The following is a 384-nucleotide window of genomic DNA, read 5'->3' on the forward strand; positions in this document are numbered from 1 at the left end:
TAAAACTTTCATGACTCATTGACATTATATCTTGTTTTTTTTTCAGAAAAATGGTTCAAATTATAAGAAATTTTCAGGAACTACAACTAAATTGTTAAATATACATAGAGGACAGTAACCTTATAGAATAATTCTTTGACAAGTAATTAAGAGGTCTGCAATTTGTTTTAAGTATATGCAATTTTAAACATTTTAGTGAATACCTCTGAGAGTCAGTAAAGTCATCTCTAAAATGAAAGCAACTACATTAGTTGATTGTTTCTAGCTCTATGGTTGTTTCTAGCTCTCATCTTATCAAGAATGTCTCCATGCCTCTCTCAGTATCTATTTTTACTTCTGCCTTTCTCTGTTTCTTAGAATAATTCAATAATGAAAACAACAAAG

Source organism: Monodelphis domestica, chromosome 4, assembly GCF_027887165.1.
Source record: "Monodelphis domestica isolate mMonDom1 chromosome 4, mMonDom1.pri, whole genome shotgun sequence".
In the NCBI taxonomy this organism is placed as follows: Eukaryota; Metazoa; Chordata; class Mammalia; order Didelphimorphia; family Didelphidae; genus Monodelphis; species Monodelphis domestica.